The sequence below is a fragment of the Tupaia chinensis genome, unplaced genomic scaffold (genome assembly GCF_000334495.1).
Source record: "Tupaia chinensis unplaced genomic scaffold, TupChi_1.0 Scaffold000290_1, whole genome shotgun sequence".
Taxonomy (NCBI): Eukaryota; Metazoa; Chordata; class Mammalia; order Scandentia; family Tupaiidae; genus Tupaia; species Tupaia belangeri.
The window spans coordinates 1,783,837-1,804,792 of record NW_006159775.1 but is presented as its reverse complement, the minus strand read 5'-3'; the positions used below and the strand labels follow the sequence as shown (position 1 = coordinate 1,804,792).

The 20,956-nt window shown below is 39.9% G+C and overlaps 1 protein-coding gene and 1 long non-coding RNA gene across 3 annotated transcripts in view; one reads left to right on the top strand and one right to left on the bottom strand.

Annotated features, from left to right (window-relative positions):
• Window positions 1-20,956, top strand: part of MAPRE2 (microtubule associated protein RP/EB family member 2) — a 181,891-nt gene that overhangs the window by 16,183 nt on the left and 144,752 nt on the right. The window contains exon 2 of the mRNA XM_006150529.3: window positions 15,091-15,152. The gene's annotated coding sequence lies outside the window, so the exon portion shown is untranslated. The remainder of the gene's footprint in view (window positions 1-15,090; window positions 15,153-20,956) is intronic.
• The window catches only part of LOC102488244 (uncharacterized), a 64,174-nt gene that overhangs the window by 15,200 nt on the left and 28,018 nt on the right, over window positions 1-20,956 (bottom strand). The gene's annotated exons all lie outside the window — the stretch shown is intronic.

The following is a 20,956-nucleotide window of genomic DNA, read 5'->3' as shown; positions in this document are numbered from 1 at the left end:
TTTCCCTATCCCCTCTCCACATATATATCCCAGAACTCTGAGAGGTTACAGCTAATTCATCTTTCATATCATTTAAAAATGCAATGGAAATGATGATTTTTGGAGAATCCCTAAATTAATTTTTAAATAAGAGAAGAATAGTTTTGATAATTTATAGCACATCGAATTATTTAGTTAAATTGGAATAGGGAGATGCAGTGATAAACTTAAATGTTCATTTTACATATGGAGAACACAGTAATGGCTCCTCAAAATCTGAAAACAGTGTGATTTCTGGTAGAGTAGGCACATTTTTAAAAGCATCCACTCAGAAACCATCCTGAGTTCACATTCCCTGTGCATGTGGTTGTCAGTGTTGAGTCATCTCTCTACCCCTTGGCCTAGGCTAAGAAATAAAAAGGTCATGTAGCATATCCTGTTAGATAAGGGAGGCATGGAAAAGCAGAACTGCTGACCAAGTTCAGCAGTGAATTGTATTGCCCTGACTTGAAATAGACAAGAAACCCTGCATCCCATGGTTTCTCATGCCTGCACAATTACTGGACATTGATGTGACACCTGCCTGAGGCACCAGAGCATGCAAAAACAAGAAGAAAATAGATTTAAACACAGGAATTGAATCAACCATGACAAACTTCTTTTAGCCTCAAAGGGAAGTCCTTGTTTTAAATGATAGGGAATGCATGCATGATAATGCAAAAGATACACACACACACACACACACTGTGTGTGTATATATATAGATAGAGAGAGAGAGAGAGAGAGAGAGAGAGAACCTTGGACAGCATCTTATCATGTGGAAATTCTTTAGTCCTCCAACTCCTTGGGATCTTGGGTACCTCTGCACACACACCTGGCATGTTTTTAGGCTGACCCTGGGGTCCAAATCCATGGTCAGCCATGTGGCTTCCAGCACCACTGTCCAGCATGCTGTAGACCACATCATGTAGACTAGGCCAGAAATCCCCTTTTTAAGACTAGTTAAAGATATATTAGCAAGTATGGAAAGATAACACATAAACAGTTGTGACCAGAGGTATGAATCACTGCTTCTTTTATGGCCCTGGTACCCAAAAACTAATGGCAAATGGTGCTCAAGGAGGGTTTTGTGATGAACAAAGTCTTTCCCTGGCTGGGCTATAGTGCATTGCCCTCTGGACTCCAGAGGCTCCACCCCAGGATAATCCCCGTCTCTGGTGAAAGGAATGGAGCTAGATCTGCTCCATCTGTCATGGATGTCTTACACAATCAACCAGTATTCTGACAGATCAATACATAACTCTACAGGATATATACCTTTTGTTACTTAGGGGACAAGTAAGAATCTAAGTGTTTTAGAACCGCAGGCAACCTTGGAGATCGTCTCATTTAATCCTATTATTTTCTAGATGAAAAACTGAGGCATGGAGTTTTTCTCACTAAAACACTTGGTAATTGCTAAGTTTTCAAGTTTTTAGCTCATTGCTTGCTTTTGACTGTATCTGACTGGTTATCAGAGCTTTATCTTCGCATATCAGACTGATGGGGAAGACTAGTGAATGGCTTAGCTATGACTGCCAGGGGCAAAAAAAGAAGCGTCTTGGGGTACAGGGAGGAAGATGAAGGCAAGAAGGCAGAAAACAAGCTTCTGTGGGATTCAAAAGATTTGCAGGAAATAAGATTTATTTATTTATAGAATTGTCTATTTATCTATTTACTTATTTTGTAGGCAGAGTTTCACTGGCTTGGTCCTCTTGCTTTAGCATCCTCGCTAGCTCTATAGGCATATCCTGCTATGCCCAGCTCTTTTCTTGACAGTCTCACTTTGTTGCCCAGGCCAGCCGAGAGCTCATAATCCTCCTGCCTCAGTCTCCCAAGTTGCTGACATTGCATGTGCATGTCATCACACTTGGCTTACAGGCCTGGCCAGGAATGCTTGACCAGGAATTTGACCTGATCTCCCATGTGTCTCAGTCTATAGAACACAGCATTTCAGCAGTACATGTGAGAGCCAGCAGATACCACAGTGGTTACGGCACTGGACTCCCATGTAGCCAACCACAGTCCCAGACCTGCTATCTTGAAACTCAGGTCAGGTACATATGCATGTGTGCCCAAAATCCCAAGAGGAGAATGGAGGACAAGGGATTGTGGCATGGCCATCTCCACTGGGGAGTGGTTTCTCACTTTGTCTCTCTCTCCGTCTCTCTGGTGAGCACATGTGCTCTATAGAAAAAATATCTTATAAACAGAAAGAAAAAAAAAACTCAACAGTATGTGTGACCACAGTTGAGCCAGGGAATGATAATATTAAATACCATATTAAACCAAGTGATATCTAAAAAGCAGGTAATCCCTACAACAGTCTTAAGAGCTACCATTCAACATAAAGCTAACAAAAGTTTCACTTGTGGTGAAAGTTTTAGGTTTTGATTTTTGTTTGTTCCTAGGCTGTCCACCTTCTTTTTCTTTTATCTGTGACTGTTAAATTGTGGGTTTTTCCAAGGTCGTGTACTACAGAAGAGGCAGCATAAGAGACGTTGGCTTTTGCTCCAGGGATTTTGTGGAGCCCCCTTCCTCAAGGCTGAGGTTACACAATCCTTTCAGATCAATATCACCTCCCATTCTGTGTAAGCTGTTTGTCCTCCTAAGAGTTGATTTCATTGAAAGATTTCCCAACCCTGTAATATTCAGATTTGGTTGACTGTATATATGGGTTCCAATTCAATTATATAATAATAAAAAATTATTTTCCATTTACATAGGAATTTATAGTTGTTAAAGAATTTTAATTTATAGCCACACTCCTCTAAGTAGCTGCCCTCTTTAGGAAACTGTAAACTGAGGCCCAGAATTTAAATGACATGCCCAAAGTCACATCATTTAGCAAAACCCCAAACCCAGAAAATTTTACTCTGTATTCTAGAGAAGTTAACAAATGATTCTCAGGGGTAGCCCTCGAAAGTCCCTTTAACTTAGAAGGATACTGAGTTATGCCAGTGTCTTAAAAGTGTCTTAAAATAGGGAACCAGCAGTTAGCGTAATGGCTATGTCGCTGGACTCCCATGTAGTCGACCGCGGTTCGTGTCCCAGACCCGGTGGCTTAAAACTTACGCCGGGCGCGTGTGCGTGCGTGCCCAAGATCCCGAGAGGAGAATGGAGGAGAAGGGATTGCGGCATGAACATCCCCCCTGGGGGGTGATTTCTCGCTTTCTGTCTCTATGTCTCTCTCTGTCTGGCGAGCGCACAGGCCCTACAGTGAAAATCTCTCAAAAAAAAAAAAGTGTCTTAAAATAGTCTCTAATCACCTTGTGTTTCCCATGGAAATATGTATGGGGTTTCAAAAACTTGGTCAACAAATACCTTTTTGGTGCACAGCCTATCAGGGATGAGGGCTCTTGATAATCTGTTATTGATAGTCTCTTATTGTTCATAAATCTGAAATTCAAGTGCTCTAAGTGAGGATATGAGTTGTTCAGGTATGTTATTAGAAAGTGCACATGGTCTCAGAAATCACTTTGAACCTGACACTTTTAGGCAGAATAACAGGCTGGATACACCATGCAGTTATAGAAACAGCAATGCAAAGTTTTCAAGTTGATTTTTTTTTTCTTGAGTGATACAGAGTATATGCATGCACAAGGTGGGTGTGGAGAGAGAGAGGGAGAATCCTCAGTAGAGTTTCATCATATCACAGTCCCCTCTCCCCAGTTCCCCAGCTCCTCTGGATCTTGGGCACTTGTGTGTACCCTGTTTTCAGGCTGACCCAGATCCAAGCCTATGTTCAGCCATGTGGCTTCCAGCACCGCAGGCTGGTATGCTGCAGACTGGGTCACCTAGGCTAGGCCAGTTTTTAGTTTTTGGCTTATTGTTTGCAGAAGAGTTTGGCAGATCATCGAAGTATCCTCCTATCTCTCAAGCATGCTGGATATGTGCGTGGCTGCCTCAGCTGACTTAGTTGTCTACATAGGAAAAATGTTTCAATGAGAAACAGTGGTTTCAGTGAGAGTGCTTACAAAACCAGGAACCAGCCATTCAGGTCAGCAGAGAAGAGAGAACACGTTTGTTATAAGAACTCTCAGCTGTATTTGCACGGATGATCAATTAACTATGTATCATCCTGGAAAGGAGAGAACTATCCCAACGACCTGGAACTCTGAATGAGTAAATTACCACTGAGTATGTCTGTGTGTGTGTGTGTGTGTTTGTGAGTGTGTGTGTTTGTGTGTGTGTGTGTAGGGAGTAGGGAGCTAGGTATGTGAAGGAAGAAGAGAAGCAGGAAAAACATTATGTGCCCAAGAGTGGACTTTATCTCTTTACTTTTGCTTTGGTTCATCACTTAACAGCAAGGTCTGAGCTATATATACGCTTCTTTCATTTGGAGTCAGGTGCGTGAGTGTCCCATCCAACCAAGTACCCATTAGATTGCCACAACAGCAGATGCTGAAAACGCTCTGAAGCAGAGAGATCATATGCCTTGCAATTCAAGGTGTGGTCCCTGGACCAGCAGTGTAAGCATACAAGTTATTAGAAAGGCAGACTCTTGGACCCTACCAGACCTATTAAATCATAATCTTCACTGTAACAAGATTTCACGTGATTCATAAAATCTGAAGAGCATAACCACAGAGGAACTTGAAAAGTAAAATGCTTGCTTGCCTTTAATTTTCAGAATGAGAAAAACAAATGAGGAACCAGCAGTTAGCATAATGGCTATGTCGCTGGACTCCCACGTAGTCGACCGCGGTTCGTGTCCCGGACCCGGTGGCTTAAAACTCACGCCGGGCGTGTGTGCATGCATGCCCAAGATCCCGAGAGGAGAATGGAGGAGAAGGGATTGCGGCGTGACCATCCCCCCTGGGGGGTGATTTCTCGCTTTCTATCTCTATGTCTCTCTCTGTCTGGCGAGCGCACGCGCCCTACAGTGAAAATCTCTCCAAAAAAAAAAAAAAAATGACACAACATACTTTCCAAGAAAACAGCAGTCACGCATTTTCCCTTTTGTTCTTCCACTCTCCCTGTTAGTACCATTGCACTCAACCCTCTGAAATAATTATAAATTTGTGTATCCATCACCAATGGGGCCATAAACTCCTTGGTGCTTCACTGTGTATTGTTCATCTGTAGGGTTTCTACACCTAGCGTGGTTCTTGGATCCAATAGGCATCTAGGTGGTACTCAAGAACCCCAGCTCCAAATCAAAGTTTGAATCCCGCCCTTGCCACAGGCCTCAGTTCATGTATCTATGAGACAGGAACAAAATAATAAATAAATAAGACCCCTCATGAGGTTATTGGAGGGAATTAATGAGCTGATGCATGGAATTTTCTTAGGACAGAACCTTGATACAGATTAGCTACTCGTAAGCAGTAACCTATAGCTATTATTACTTCTGTGTGTTCAATAAATGTTGAACAAATGAAAAAATAGGAACCTCATACAAAAAGTTATAAGATTAAAATTTGGTGCCCTGTTGCTTCAAATATATGAGCTTCACTTTTACAGTAATACACAAAGGAAGTGTGGCCTATATAAGATAAAGGTAGACTGGGTCAGAATGGATCCATAAGAAAAGCATATGATTTGTAATCAGACCACTATCTGGGCCCCAGTTCTGTTCTTTATTAGTTGTGTGATTTCATGCAAGAAACAAGCTCCTTGAGTCTCAGTTTCTTCATTAAAGAGTGGGGTTAATAATCCTCTTTATTTCATGGGGTTATGCAAAAAGGTTTATTTGTTTATTTAGTTTAGTTTTGCTATAAGGCATGTGTGCTAGGGCGGGGAGGGAGAGACTGGGGGGGTAAGGAATCACCCCCCAGGGGGGGATGGCCACCCCACAGTCCCTTCTCCTCCATTCTCCTCTCAGGATTTTTGGCGCAGGTACGCACGCTCACACGCACGCGTGCGCGTGCGCGCGCGCACACACACACACACACACACACACGCTTCCAGTGTGATTTTTAAGCCACTGGGTCCAGGACTTGAACCACAGAGTTGGCCATGTGGTATGGCCTTAAGTGCCATACCACCTACTGGCCTGCAAAAGGTTTTTTAAAGCTTGTAAAGTCCTAGGGCAGGGCATGTCTTACTCATTTGCATGTCACTGCCTCCTAGCATAGTGCCTGGCACACCAGAGTTGCTTAATAATGCATATTTTAAAAAGGAGCATGTACACTCTCACAGGGACAAAAATTGGACGATAAGATGATTTTTGGCCCACCAAACCTCAATCCTTACTGACAGCATCTTATTATTTAGCATTTAATAGACCCTACAGAATTCCTTAACATCTTTAAAAGAATAAAAAGTTTCCTTGTAAGTGGGAGGTGGAGAGGAGATGACTGAAAATTTTTTTTAAAAAAAGGTTGAGAAACACAATTAAAAGTTTGGCTCTGCATGTTGCTGTACCACCCAAGAGTCCTTAAGGAAAAACATTAAGGAGAGAAAAGCTGGTAACTATAAAGTAAGCACAGTGAAACTCTGGAGGGCGTAAGGAAAAAATTACAATTTCCAAATTTGGGTGGGATGATATTTGTGAAAGAACTTTGCAAAATTAAGAGACATAGACATGGAACCAGCAATTGGCATAATAACTATGTCACTGGATTCCCTTGTAGTAAACTATGGTTCCAGTCCTGGACCTGGTAGCTTAAACTCCTGCCGGGTGCATGTGCGTGCGTGCCCAAGATCCTGAGGAGAGAATGAAGGAGAAGGGATTGTGGCATGGCCATCACCCCTAGGGGGTGATTTCTCACTTTCTGTCTCTCTGTCTCTCTCTGTCTTTCTGGCACGCACACACACCCTATTGCAAAAACCTCTCAAAAAAAAAGAATGAAAGAGAGTGAGAGAGACAGACATACATGTGCTATTAGGGAAGGAAAATCCTTTAATAAATGCTCTCAGGAGGACAGCAGGTGGCATGAGGGTGGAGGTGCTAGACTCCCACATGGTTGACTTTGGTTCAAGTCCTGGACCTGGTAGCTTGCTTTCTAACTCTTTCTGTTTCTTTCTCTCTCTGGTCAAATTAAAATATAGTAATAATGATAATAAATACATTTTTTTAACAAAAGAAAAGAAAGAAATACTTTTGGAAGCAGCAGATGGCATAATGGTTACATCGCTGGACTCCCACATAGCTGACCAAGGTTTGAGTTCCAGACCCAGTGGCTTGAAACATGCATGGTGTGTTCATGTATGCCCAAAATCCCAAAAAGAGAATGGAGAAGGGATTGTAGCATGGCCATCCCCTCTGGGGAGGGATTTCTTGCTTTCTGTCTCTCTTGCTCACTGTCTCTCTGCTACCCTATAGCAAAAATCTCTCAAAAAAATAAAATGCTTTCAAGTTGGAAATCTTACTTGGATTTATTTTCAATAATGTATTGATTTCCCCCATAGGTGTTTTATCTCTGATAACATACCTAAGGTTTCTGGCTTTGCAACTTCACTTAGGCTATTTCCTACTTGAGTGAAATTCAGCATGAATTGCCCCAACGTAGTTACTGATATAGCCACGAAGCTATATCAGGTAAGTAGATTTCTCCATATGGCAGGCCCCACGGTAGGGACCTCAAAGAGTAGTACTATTTGTTATTAAATCAGCATTCTGGGTCTTTTTATTGGCTCAAGGAAACTTGTGGATAGAGGCTATGTGAACATTTCCTCCTTTTTCTACAAGTTCCATCTCCCTTCAAACGCCTTTAACAGATTTAGCTGAAATTGTTAAATAAGAGTTTTAAGAGATTCCATAGGACATGGCACAAAAGTTGGACCAAAGGTTTTTCCATTATTTTTTTCTTTTTAGAGAAATTTTTGCTATAGGCATGTGCATTCACCCAAGACACAGAGAGACAGTGAGAAAGTGAGAGATCACCTCCAGGGGATGGCCACACAGCAATCCGTTCTCCTCCATTCTCCTCTCAGAATCCTGAGCATGCACGCACACACACATGCACACACACCCCTTGTGAGTTTCAAGCTGCCAGGTCCAGGACTCTAATCGCAGTTGGCCATATGGAAGTCCAACACTGTAACCACTACGCCACCTGCTGGCCCCATTTTTTGAGGGAGGACACATACCTTGCTATCCAGAGTGCCAACAACTCTCATGCCACAGTCAAAATCTTACTTTGATTTCATACATTACCCTTTCAACATCTTACCATGTCCCTTCTTTGGATGGTCAAAAGAATTCTGGACAATAAAGACAGGACACATAGGAAGCAGGGCTTTAGTTGAACCTGGGTCTCTGCAATTGAAATTCTCTGTGCTACTTTCCTGCTTCATGAACACTCCACTACATCGCATTATCAATCATATGTTTGGGGAAACAAGCTATTCTTCTATGCCTACTACTCCATTTTCAAGGACATCTGATTAAATGTAGATATAAGTAAATATAATGTAATTTTTAAGTTTCATAGACTTATGCATGTAGTATTTCTCAGATACGTCTTGTCTAAAAGAAGTTTACTTTTGTACATTTAGCACTATAAATAGTTGGTTTTAGACTAGAAAGGGCAATCTTAAAAATTATTTTAATTTTCATTCATATGGGAAGTAGCAGATGGATAAATGAAGATTCCAAGAAGAGGAGCAACATTTGTATGAAAAAAAAAAAACTGTCTTTCTATTTCATGGTAGCTATCATATTGAGTTTCTGCAGATTATCTCTTATTTATATAGACACTCTATAGCTATGTGACCAAAAGAGGTCTTTAACATTGTTGCCATTCTTAATATATATACCCCCAAAAGCTTTTTATCCACCAACTCTAACATTGGAAAAGTTCTTAAATATACAATATAGGTCATTTGGTAGTTTGCCTTTCTTAAGGAGAAGAAGGAGTTGTATCAGAGGTCATACCCAAGGTTCAGTGTAATTTGACCTCCGTTATGTACCAGATGTTTTCATTTCCCTGCTGTGCATTCAGCTCTGTGCTTCCTGGCAGCCATGCCCTGGGAGAGTTGACTGGTCAGGCTCTTGCTCCCTCTGCTGCCCCACAGGAAGCAATGGGCCCCCAGATCACTAATCGAGAGGCGTCCTTATGGAGTTAGAGCCCTCTAGAAGGCTATGCTGTGTAGTATCAGCCTATGACCTTCGGTTAGAGCTTATAAACTGCTTTGTTCCTAGAAAGCTGTGGCCCTCCCACACTAAAGAAGTCACCTATAGCTGGAGCTACTAGCTACCTAAAGTGGCCATAGGGAGTTAGGAATTGAGGATGCAGTTCATTATGGAGATTCAAAGTTAGTGGTACAGATGTACAGTGATTAAATGTAAATTAAACAAATTTTTAAAAGGAGAGAAATTATAACACCTGCTACAAAAGGAATGAAACCTAAAGGCAGATACTAGGTAAAATAAAAGCCAGTCATAAAGGAAAAGCAAAAACAAAGATAGCTTAGTCAACCTGGGCTCCAGCCTCAGCAGAGTTCTCTTCTTGGAAAAGCTGTGTACAGCTGGGGAGTTCATAAGGCCATCTCACTGTGAGGAGGACACTTTAACCTTGTGCTGATCAGAAGCCTCAGTGGCCAGATTTATAGTAATGAAGAAAGAATCGGGTCTTCTTTCAACTGCACAGCACGATTAGAAATATTTTTACAACCCTTTCTTCATTTTGATATATCTTTTTTCTTTGTTTGTTTGTTTACTTCTTCTGAGTGAAATACAGAGACAGAACCCCCAACGTGTTCTTGCCCACAGCATCCACCCCAGCTGCAGCCAGCCCTGGATCACGGCCACACGTCCCTGGCACACTCAGGGAAATCACCAGATGTAAACCCAGAACCTTCCCAAATGGATCACTCTTGCAGAGTGTTGCATTTTAAGGCTGTTCCTCTCCACTCCCACCATTCTAGCCCCCATTCTGATAAATCTTCTGTGTTCCTGTGGTTTTATGGCCAGCCATGGAAACAGGGGTCCTTCTGGGGGGGGACACCCTAGCTAGGAAAGAGGTTTGCAGCTATGCCTGGATGCTAGAATTCAGGGTTTGCTCAAAGAAAGAGGATTTGAAATACCTAAAGGATGGGTGAAAATGGACTTTTGTAGAAACAGAGAATATATTTTGTCAAAGGGTTTGATCATGTCATGACTCCTATTCTAACAGAGATATTTGGTCTTTTCAGTTAAAACAAAACCAATAAACAAGCCCAGAGAAAGCAGCTGGCTGACAACTGCTCATTTCCAAAGAGCTGCCTTGTGTCCAAAATGACAAAAGAGTAAAAATCTGCATAGTCTTTTCTATGGTGAACAGAGGCTATGCAAGCTTCTCTTTGTGTGTTGGTAATTAAGGTTATATCCTTATTTAGTGTGTGGTCTGCTTTAGGGTACAGAACACCTGCCTTGTCAATCCACAGAATATCACAAAGGATGTAATTCTACTTCTGGGCAAATAGGATATGGAAATTTGGGAAGTATTTGGACGTTCCTGGATAATATGAATTGGAGGGTATGGGAGAGCCGTTCAAAAATGAAAGGAGTGTCAAACTATTTAGAACTCATTCTCATTTTAAATGTATTTGTATCCTTATTTTGAATTTTAATGAAGGGTTGGGAGATAAATGTGGTGGTGGGTGGGGGGGGGAGAGGATAACAGCAGAGAAAATTCTAGGACAAGATTGGACACCAAAACACTGACAGGAGTTTCTGAATGCTAAAATCACAAGTGACGTATTATTGGATCTGTGCAAAGTGGAATAAATTCTGACTGCATCTTACCCACTGCCTTGGGCTTTTGTTTTTCTCTGCAAAGGTAAGAAAATAAAAGTGTGTTGCTCAATTTTAGTTGCTGTCCAATCTCCTGTTTTGATTTTGCTATTTTTTTTTTTTTTTAGGTTTTTGCCATAGAGTAAATGTGGTCCCTGAAGAGAGACAGAGACAGAGAGAAGGAAAGTGAGAAAGCACCCCGCCAGGGAGGACGGCCATGCACAGTCCCTTCTCCATTAACCTCTTGGGATTCTGGGCATGCAAGTCTATCCATCTTGCATGATTTTCAAGCCACCTTGTCTGGGGCTTGAACCATATTCGGCCACATGGGAGTCCAGCATCTTAAACACCATGCCACCTGCTGACCCCCCAATCTCCTTATTTTTAACAAAATATTTTTTTGTATTATACATTAACATGCAGTTTAAAGAAATAATATAGAGAGCCCATATATCCTTCATTCTGCCTCCTCTACCACCATGGTAACATCCTGCAAACCTTTAGTATGATGTCACAACTAGGATGCTGACTTTGATATCCTCAAGGTACAGAGCATTTCCATCACCACAGGGATACTAGTGGTACCCTTTTAGAGCCACACTCGCTTCCCTCCTGCCCTCAGTCCCTCCCTAAGCCCTGGCAGCCATTCATCTGTATTCCATTTCTATCGCTTGCTCATTTCAAGAATGGCAGACAAATGAAATCATGCAGGATATACCGTTTGTGGATTGTTTTCTTTGCTCAATATCATCCTCTGGAGATTCATCCAGGTTGGCACTTGTTTCCATAGTTGGTTTCCTTTTATTGCTGTGTGGTATTGCATAGGATGAATGTACCACAGTGTTTAACCATTAACCTGTTGAAGGATATGTGGGTTGTTTCCAAGTTTTGGCTCCTATGAAGAAAGCAGCTATAAATTTAAGTTTTCATTTCTCGGCAATAAATGCCCATGAGTACAGCTGCTGAGTTATATAGTAGTTGTATGTTTAGTTTTCAAAGAACCGCAGTGTTTTCCAGAGACAGGCAACATAAGAAAGGTCTAGTTTCTTCTATTCCTTACCTGCACTTTGTGTTGTCACTGGTGTTGTTTATTAGTATTATTTTTATTATTGCCATTCTGATAGGTGTCTAGTGATGTTTTCTTGTAGTATAACTTTCACTTCCCTAGTGATTAACAAAGCCCAACAGCATTTCATATGTGTATTTGTCTTCAGCTAAATGATTGTACATGCCTATTACCTGTTTTCCAGCCAAATTGATTTTTGACTGTTGAGCTTTGATTGTTCTTTATACAGTCTCTACACTTTCTTTGTCAGATGTGGGGTTTGCAGATATTTTCTCCTAGGTTCTATCTTGTATTTATCCCTCTTCCTTTAATTTTGTAAGGTAGAATTTATCAATTTTTCTTTCCATGGATTGTGTTTGATGTCAAGACTAAGAACATTTTGCCAAGCTTCTTATCTCAAAGATTCTCTCCTGTTTTTTCCCTAAAGATTTCCTGGCTTTAAATTGATGCTGTGACTCATTTTGAATTAATTTTTATATAAAGTGTGAGGCTTGCAGGTAGTAATGATTCTGCCCCTGATGAACACCACAGGAAAAAAAATTATTGCTTTGCGTCAACCTCCCCTCCCCCGCACCACGGCAAAGGTAGAATGTGGAGACTAGATGTCCACGCATCTAAGGCTGTTGCTCAGTGAACTCTCCAGGTCAGGTGTGGACCGATGGACAGAAAAGAAGGTGGGAACTGGAGTCTGTGAGATTCAGTTAAAATCTGTCATGTTCTGGGCCTGCCCTGTAACACAGCAGTAGAGTACTGTGCATAGAAAGCCAGTTCTCACATGGCCAATTGCAATTTGAATCCTTGCCCTGTGGCTTGAAAAACACACCAGGCACATGTATGTGTGTGCACCCAAAATCTTGACAGGATAAAAAAATGGAGGAAAAGCGATAGTGGGGTGACCACATCCCGTTAGGGATTCTCGCTCTCTCTCCCTCATGCACACATGAGTGTTCATGCCCACTGGCAATAAGAAAAAAGTCACTTTCTAGCTGCATAATATTGAGCAAGTTTCTCCACTACTCTGAGCCTCAATTTCTTCACTTATAATAAGATATTTTGAGGGGCCAGCAGGTAGCATGGTGGTTAAGGTGCTGGACTCCCACATGGCCAACTTCAGTTCAAGTCCCAGACTCAGAGGCTTGAGTGCATGAGTGCTCAAAACTCTGAGAGGAGAATGGAGGAGAAAGGATTGTGGCATGGTTATCCTCCAAGGGGATGATTTCTCACTTTCTCTCTCTCCATGTCTATCTCTCTGGAAAACACATTTGCCCTATAGCCAAAAAAAAAAAAAAAATCATTGAAAAAAAGATTTTTGTGAAGATTAAGTTAGATACGACATGTGAAATAATGGGTGCAAGAATATCCAATAAGTTATCTTATTATTCTCCACACTGAGCCTTTGCAGCTGCTGAAAATTTAGCAATGATCTGTTGCTAGAAAACAGAAAGAGGCCAATTGCATGTAGATGGTCCTAAATTTCCTAAGGCCACTTATCTGGTTCGGAGATACCCTGGGAGCCTCATGTTTCCGCTTCCTAGCTTGGTAGCTAGGATGTAATTTGCATGATATACCTTCTGGTACTAGTTAAATACAGAAGGAAAACAAAAAAAAATGTATTCTAATTCAGTTTAAATTTCTGCAAGAGTGAAGGACTTAATAGCAAGTGACATGGACGGGAACCTATAAATATTTTTTTTAATCTGATCTTTAGTTTTAGCAATTGTTATTAAATTATAACATGTGAAATTTAAATCTATAAAAATTAAGTCTGCTGTAAAATATATGAATTCTACTTATTCTATATTAAAGAAGATATTAAATCGTAGTCAGTTTACATAAGTTTGTTCTTGAAACCATTCATGTTAAACCTCCCAATTTTTAAACATTTTGATTAATAAGTGAGTTGTCAGAAAAGTCATGACATATTTTTCTGACTGTTCCAACAGCCCAGTACATTTGAGTACCTTCATTGAATGGTGTTGCTTTAACAATTGATCATCATTACTTTTTGTCCTTAATACCATGCTTACATACTAGAGGGAAGTAGAGAGAGAGAAAGAAAAGACTCCCCAGTTTTACCTGCTCACGTCACAACCCTTTTCCCTCCAATTCTCCATCTCATTAGGCAGGATACTTGATACTTGATGTGTGCCCTTGCCTAATAGGCTTTCCAAGCCGAAAGGGACAAGTCCCCAACCCTGGTAAGCCATGTAGGATCCAGCTCCCTCTGCACAGTACCTAACAGCTACACTGTAGGACCAACCCTGTACTTTTATTCTCATAACAATTACCATTTTGTTCTTTATCGTTCCTCTTCCCCTCATAGAAAAAGTATAAAAGCCCATTTCCCTTTTTAAAAAATTATTTTCCCAATGACATTGCCAGAATACATCTGGGATTAATCACATAATCAGATGTTAGAACTTTCACAGATATTTCATCTCTAATACGATGGACTTAAACTAAATATGCACCAATGGCTTTTCTGAAATGGTCATAGAAGACACAGAACAGCAATGTACAGGATGGGGACAGAGGTAGAAGGTGGGCAGCAGCTGTTTCTGATTTGTGTCTTGGTGGTGGGAAAGATGTTAAGGCTCACACATATGCATGCCAGGTTGTTCTGAGTGCATCTGGTTGAACTGTTGATAGATGCAGCTTCCCCAGTAGCCATCGATCCCCAGCATTGGACCCCCAAAGCCCATGCACTTCTCAGCCTTCTTACTGCCTGATGTTATCATTTAGACAGAGCATATTTTGTAGCAAAACAGTTAATTCATAAAATACAGTAAATCACTGCTTCTTGGTGTATGTATTTTGAAGTTTGATTCTGGCGTCATTTATAATGCTTATCTTCCTCAAAATTAAACAGAAATCTTTTTGATGTGAATAAGCCTATACTGATACCAGATGTACAGCTTGGAGATTAACCTAGTTTGGGGAAGTCAGTACTACAGTGGATGCCGGCATGTGATGTCCTGCTAGAGGTACTGCTTCCTGAGTTATCTGCTAACACAGGATTCTCGTCACAACAGACTATTGAGGGGAAAAGGTTTTAAAAATTATTTTTATAGGACTGATATTATACTAAATTTTCACAAGCTATAATAAATCATCCTGAGGCTTGGTCTAATAATACAGATGAGAGCATAATTCTATTATTGTCTGACTGACTGAATCTGTTTTGTATGGTGAAATTAACTGACTTGGAATATGTTGGGTGTGTTTTTTCTTTAATTTCCTTTTTTCATTGCTGGCTACACCCAATGAACTAAAATATAACTCTTTGCACCTGTTTTCATCATACTAAATACACTCTCTTTTCCTTTTATTTTTTCTATCCCAGGGTCCCATTTCCCAGAGGAACAGTTTATTTCAACAGCCAGGGGGAAAGCCTGGATGCTCAAGGTAAGGCTTAAATATAAATTATGTTGCATGACTCCTTATTTACAGGTTAAACCAAATAGTATTACTATGTTTGTAACAAATTTATTTTCTAAAGTTCATTTTACAATTTAAGTCAATATGTGAATAAATATGACTCCATTAAAACATTGTTTTTTAAGAACTATATTCAATTTCCCAAGTGTAGGAATGGCTAATTAGCTGCTATTAGCAATTCCTCTAAAAATGGTCAAGCCAATTAAAGTTTAATTTTGGAGAGCTTATTAGTGGTAAGTGGAGGAAAAGACTACTGATATATGGTCAAAATGATTTCATGACATTTCTAATTATTTTTGAAAAAAATTATTTTTATTGGGTACTGTTAACAATCAAGGCAACTGCTCTGCTGACCTTGGAGAAAGCTTATGGAAAGAAATGGGTTTCATCCGATGGAGATGAAGACCTGGAAAGCCCCTTTTTTCAATTTGGGTATTGTCTTTGAGACACAATCATTTTGAACTTTTGTTATTTCCCAGCGGTACCCTGAGTGTCTCCATTTAATAAACCCTTCAAGGTTCACCTTCAGGAGCCTCCTTAGAACAAAGGAACAATTAACTGAAATTCCACCAGATGGCAATATTTGGAAGGCCATTCACAGACGTTTCAAAGCTATGAGCTGTTATTGTTCACACAGAGAACAGTCTTACCAAGTATAACATCTCAGATTTTGTCAAAGATTGTTTTATTCCTTTCCCTCGTAGCATCAAAAATTATATTAAAAAAAAGTGTGAGAATGTAACTTATTGTTATCTTTTGTTTTACATTCTAGAATGATAAAATGAGAAACCGTATTTTTAAATAATAGTTCTCTTCAAACCATATTAATGTTTATTAGAAGCTCAAATCAATGGATAATACACTCTGTTTGCTTTAGTGTATCATTGTGATAAATGCTATGGGTGATGGTTGTTTTTAAATAAGTTATCTAAAAAAAGAAACTTCAATTCCTTTTCCTAAAGAAAAAGAGCATTTTTAAGAGGTTGCTTGATATTAAACCAAATGAAATTTGTAGGTACAACATTCCTGTTTGTATTGACTTGGAATAATTAAGATTTCCCTGAATAGCATGAGTAAACGTCTCCCTTGTGAGAGTGGAGATATGGTACCCTAAGTGGAGTCCCAACAACTGAAGGGGCCAGAGCAATCTCTGGGCAGAGTTGGAACACTGGGCAATAGAAAGAGGAAAAACTCAGAAGAGAAAGCTTAAGTTTTCCTTATACACATAGAAGCAGTTCCTGAACAGGAAGGAGTGCCCTTCGCAAACTGATCTTGTGCTACTAGCCCTTCCAGTGGACACTCATGTGTTTGGTCTTTGTCCTGGAGTATAGTCAAGTTAGTTAGCATCCCCTTTAGCCCTCAGATGTATCTCAGTTTGGATGATAAATTTTATGATTACCCTATCTTTTAAAAGGATACATTTAAAAAAAAAAAAAAAGAGTAAGAGAAAAGATGCCTATTATCTAAATAGAGTATCTCCTTATAAATCTCCTTTTTTTTTTTTTTGGAGAGATTTTCACTATAGGGCGTGTGCACTCGCCAGACAAAGAGAGACATAGAGACAGAAAGTGAGAAATCACCCCCCAGGGGGGATGGTCACGCCGCAATCCCTTCTCCTCCATTCTCCTCTCGGGATCCTGGGCACGAACGCACACGCGCCCGGCGTGAGTTTTAAGCCACCGGGTCCGGGACACGAACCGCGGGCGACTACGTGGGAGTCCAGCGACATAGCCATTACACTAACTGCTGGTTCCCATAAATCTCTTTTAGTTGGTGTTACTAGACAAATGCTTTTTTTTTTCTGTAAAGTGCTTTGCACATACAGTCTCTGTCGCAACTATTTAACCCAGCATAATATGAAAATATCCATAAACAACTTATAAATGGCCTTGGCTGTTCACTAAAATTTTATGTACAAAAAGAGGCCACAGGAGCATTTGACCTGGAGGCTAGAGTTGGCATACTGCTGTCCGATAAGGGTCAATAAGGGGGCAGGAGATAGTGCAGAACCAAGAAGACAGCCGTCATGAATCCCTCTACCATGTCTTCATAGCCCTTCTGGATTACAGTCTTCTTTATTGAACTCTCCAGAACTAGTAATAATATTGGGTTGTTGAACAAGTCATGACATATTTTTCTGTTTTGTTATGCAAAAATTGTCATGATTTTTCCAACCACCTGATAGTTTCTAGAGTGAACAATACCATCACCAGTTATGTGGATCTTAAGATTCCCTTGCTGGGTCTGGCTGCTTGCTCCTCATCCAAGTCTAATTCTGTACCATATACAGTGTGCCTATTTTATACCTCATGACATATATTAACTTTTCTATTCATAGTCACCTGAATCCTAGAGTTAATTACTGAAGAATAGGTAGTTAGTAGGTAATTTGTGTTTTGGTCCTTACTACACAATGTCTATGGGAACTATATCCTCATTAAGGTAAAGTTAATGTTAAATATACCAAATTTTTTATTATAAAAAATAATACAATGTTTAGGGACCAGCAGTTAGTGTAATGGCTATGTTGCTGGACTTCCATGTAGTCGACCGCAGTTCGTGTCCTGGACCCCGTGGCTTAAAACTCATGCTGGGTGCGTGTGCGTGCGTGCCCAAGATCCCAAGAGGAGAATGGAGGAGAAGGGATTGCAGCATGGCCATCCCCCCTGGGGGGTGATTTCTTGCTTTCTGTCTCTCTGTCTCTCTCTGTCTGGCGAGTGCATGCGCTCTATAGCAAAAACCTCTCAAAAAATAACAATAATAATAATAATACAATGTTTAAAGAAAATGTTGGGGGAAAATTCAGCCATAATAACACCATCCCAAAATGACTATTTTTCTATTTTTGTATATATGCTTTTCCCAAAGCAATTCTCTTTTTCCACAATGGATATTATGATGTGTATAAACTTTGTATTTTACATTAGTCACATCATTGTTTTTAATTTTTTAAAAATACAAATCCATTTCATTTTCTTTTATTTAATTTTATTTATTTATTTTTAAATTGCAATAGGTCACATGCACTCAGTAAAGAGAGAGGGAGAGGGGGAGAGAGAGAGAGCATGCAAGCTGCCAGGTCTGGGACTTGAACTACAATCAGCCATGTGGGAGTACAACACCCCAACCACTACAACACCTGCCAGCCCTAATCACAAGCATTTTTCACTTTCACAGATCGCCAGAACTATCATTAGGGTAGTAGCATGATATTGTATGACTATGCCATAATATATAAGGGGTCTTCAATAAGTTCATAGAAAGTGTATGCTACAAAAAAATTATGCATACATTTAAAATTTTTGCATTAAACTTAATTTGTATTTTAATTCTATTTTCCATGAATTTTTTGAAATTTCTTTGTATACTTTAATTCATTCCATTTTCCATTTTTTTACTACATAAAAAATGCTATACTAAATTTTCATTCAGAATTTAGTTTGGTTTGATTTATGTTTATTCACTTCTTGGGAACAAAACCTTTAATAATAAAAACCTTTAATAATAATCCCAGTGGGATTTAATGACCATATTTATGACTTTTAATCTAGTTTACTATATTTTTACCCAAAGGGTTTGGAATAATTACAGACATTTGTGGTTTGATAGTAGTAATTTCACCATGACTTTATCAGAAAGAGCATTTAATTCAATAATATATACGGAATGTCTACTATTTACAAAACACTGTGCTAACTGCTTTGGGTGAATGTGTGTATAAACACAAACATGAATGAATGATGTGCTCATTCCACATTTCTTTCATGGGAACTGTGACCTACAAATTGTAGGGTTTCAATGGGGAGCAAGTGAGAGCATCTCTGATAGAGAGTATTCCTTTATTGGGGAGTTAAGATATGTAGATAAATACCTATAGTAAAAATATAAAAAATAAGATTCTCCAGAGGAGAACTAGTTTAAAAGTTATGAAAATCTGGAGAGGGAGAAGGTAGAGATGTCATCTGGGCTGAGCTGTGAAGGTAAGTGGATTTCGATAACCAGGGATGGTGAGATATGCCTTTCCCTCTATAAATATTGATTGATTACCAACAATGTTCCAAGGCCACGCTAAAAGCTGGGGATAGAAAAGTGAGTAAGACAGGGTTCTTAGAGTTTACAATCTAGTAGAGTAGAGAGTCTTTAAAAAAGCCATAAATGTGATAAGTAGAACAGCTTATCTGGCAGAGGACACATACGGGTTGGGAGGATATGGGGATTAACTGTGGAATGAAGTTTTTTCATGGCTCCTATTTTGGCACAGTCTTTATTTCAGTCATTGTGTCAGAATCTGTCGGAGACCTGCATGAAAGTTCGAAGGTTCTTGTTGCTCTTGGTCTTATAAAAGCTGGCCCAGGTTGGCCAGCCCCCAGAGAGTACATGTACTGAGGATGCACTGAATTTAGGCTTGTGATTGGCATGACCTACGTGCACTACTTACCTCCTTCGGAACCTGGACGAATACCTTCAGTTTACTGAGCCCTACTCCTCTCGTTTTCAAAATAGAGAGCTAACACACCTTGAGTTTGCTATGCAGATAATTACAGGTAAAATGAGTAGTGGTGAAGCCAGTAGGTAGGATGGTGGCTAAGGTGCTGGATTCCTACGTTGCCAACCATGTTTTGAGTCCTGGTCCTGGTGGCTTAAAAATCACATTGGGCGCATCTGTGTATGTGTGCCCAAAATTCCAAGAGAATAGAGGAAAAAGGATTGCCGTGTGGCCATCCCTCCTGTAGGGGATTTCTCACTTACCCTCTATTTCTCTTTCTGACTGTCTCTCTCTGGTGCATGCATGTGCCCTATAGTAAAAGCTAAAATAATAATAAATATTGAGTACATAATAAAAATTCAGAGAAATATTTATTTTCTTTCTCCTTCCCTTCTAGAGCTACAGATTCTTCACTGGTTCCTTTTGTTTATTAATAAGGTTACCTCATAAGACTCATGGGATTTAAAGGATGGAATGAGAGTGCAGTACATTTATAAAGCTATCTGGTACAGAGCTTAATGTTCTCATTTCTGAATTTTACTTAACTATGCTTAAGTAGGGATTTAGAGGATTTTATTCATAGTTGCTCTTTCTCCTCTTTTCTCCAGAAGTTTATTTTATGTGCTCTGTGGACACTTTGGTAAGACTTAAGAATTCATTTACTTTAAAACGATTTGTCAAATAAATATAGACAGATGGATGACTAGATAAAGAAAATGTGACTAAATGTTAATGGTTGCTAAAGATACCTGGCGGGCATGGGTGTACATTATACCATATATATACTTTTTGTACTTTTCTGTATCTTTGAAATGTCCCAGGTCAAATTTCTTGAAGAACTAAGTATTAAATATTAAGCTTCTACTGTGACTGTGGCTCCCATCACTGTGTGGGTCAGAGGGTACAATGACAGGGTTTCAATGCCCATGAAGTCGTGGCCCACCACAGGGAATGGTAATGCATCAGGTAGTTCTATTAGAGGGTACTGTGCTGAATAGTCTGATGGTAGAAGGACAGGATGCTTTGTGATCACCGTCCTGTTCAAGACAGTTAAGTCACACCAGTATAGGGTCAGATGAGGTTACCAAGTTCAGTGGCATTTAATCTAAGCCCTAAAGGAAAAGAAGGAGCTGGTATTGGGGGAAGAGGGTCTCTAGAAAAAGTGGAATTGGACAGGAAGGATGTCAGCTTCAAATATCAGGAAAGAGAAAAAATAAGAGAAGCATATGGCATACTAATGCCCTCTAAAGTTCAGTAGTGAGCTACGGCATCAAGGCAATAGGGA